The following is a 1,631-nucleotide window of genomic DNA, read 5'->3' on the forward strand; positions in this document are numbered from 1 at the left end:
AAGCAGCTCAAGATCCAACAGTTCTTCTATCTTTGCCCTCATTTGTTCCTTTATTCCCAAACGTTTGAGAGTGTGAATGATGTTTCGACCTTACATGGCAACCAAAACAAAATATAGGCATGCACGGAAACAGAAGTGATTACCTCAACTTCTTTTGCTCCTTCCCTGAGATCTTCATCTACTGATACATTGTGAGGTTCAAGCACTCTCTGCAACCAAAAGCCACCATGAATCATTTCAACCATAAATAAGACATTCATGTATGTACTTATTAATTTCCAAAAATGAGGGAGAATATTATGATCGATCGAGCAAAATTTTGTTAGTTTTCCCCATCTAAACTTTTGTTGGATTCTATCTCTTTTGTTGCAATTTCATTCAGTATAACTTCTTTCCAACCTTCAATAGAAGAGAGTGTATTTGCCCCCTCTCTATCTGCATTTGTCTCTGCAAGTTTATTTATCTCCACATATTTGGTAAAACATAAAGCAGCGGCCCAGATCATCGGAATTTATTTAAGAGTAGATATGGTATACCTCGATGTTCGAGAAATCAGACTACTCTAGCAAGCCTAAACACAGGAGTACAGATGCTTGAACATATGACAGCGAGACAAGGAGCTTCTCTTGAAAATAATGATGAGCTAGAGTTTTGCAGATGTCATAGACCTTCGGAAAGAAAACAAAATAAAAAATTATTACCAAACCAAACGAAAAGACAGAGAATGAAGCTAGAACCTGTGGTTGGTATTTGTCTGAATCTGTAAGCAGAATCTTATCACTGGGTAGTTGTTTAAGCAGACTACATATCTCAATATATTGCTCAAGGAGAATGAGTCATAAATGCATTCCGTACATTTTTCAATAAAATACGTGACTTTCAGAGAGTGAATCTAACCAGATTGAAGTCAACGAAGTTTGGCAACGAAGTCTACCCTCTGAGTCAAACCATATCATAAGGTGAAAGCACACGGGCGAGTTTCTTCAAAAATCCATCTGATGAATTCCCCCAAGAATCAACCTCCAGGAAGTTGATCATATTATCAACACGATAAAACCGCACCAGGAAAAGTTGTCAACCTAAAATAGTACTGCAAAAAAAGTCCAAAGTTGAAGAATTGGCCAAAACATTAAACGAAAAGTGTCATACTCAGAAGATACAGAAACATTCGATTCCACTTAAATAATCAATGAACCTTTATGGAAGGGGACGAAGAAGCCCAGTTCATCCGACTCATCAACTTCAAACGTGTCGTTGCTTAATGTTAATGGTTTCGAAAGCATACATGTGTGCTCGCTCACCAGTCACAGCACTCTGATCCAACCATATATAGAAATTGTGTTAGGAACTAGTAGACAATACAAGAATAACCAATTCAGGAGAATGAGGAGAAACAGATATTCTCAACTAGGATTTGACTGATGTAGAATGGAGCAAATTCTATTAACATTTTCAGCAGCCTTGGTAACTCTGAAGGCTCCACATCCAGTTCATCATCACCTTCTGATATTGAAGCTAGCTGACCCTCAAAGTATCTGCACGTATCAATCAATTATGCATCTGCATGTATTAATCAATTAAGTCGTAATCATGCATTTACCTGGTCAAGAGTTCAACCGCAGCAGACCCAT

General features: G+C 37.8%; 1 long non-coding RNA gene across 3 annotated transcripts; it reads right to left on the reverse strand.

Annotated features, from left to right (window-relative positions):
* LOC104774267 lies at positions 1-1,631 on the reverse strand. 3 transcript variants are annotated; one of them, XR_765289.1, is made up of 6 exons: positions 1,601-1,631; positions 1,196-1,535; positions 898-1,090; positions 537-668; positions 144-209; positions 1-48 (listed from the first exon to the last, which is right to left on the reverse strand). It is a non-coding gene; the product is annotated as an uncharacterized LOC104774267 (long non-coding RNA). The 3 variants fall into 3 exon arrangements; XR_002037216.1 differs by lacking the exons at positions 1-48; positions 144-209 and adding an exon at positions 229-435; XR_002037217.1 differs by lacking the exons at positions 1-48; positions 144-209 and adding an exon at positions 229-447.

The sequence above is a fragment of the Camelina sativa genome, unplaced genomic scaffold, assembly GCF_000633955.1.
Source record: "Camelina sativa cultivar DH55 unplaced genomic scaffold, Cs unpScaffold02215, whole genome shotgun sequence".
In the NCBI taxonomy this organism is placed as follows: domain Eukaryota; kingdom Viridiplantae; phylum Streptophyta; class Magnoliopsida; order Brassicales; family Brassicaceae; genus Camelina; species Camelina sativa.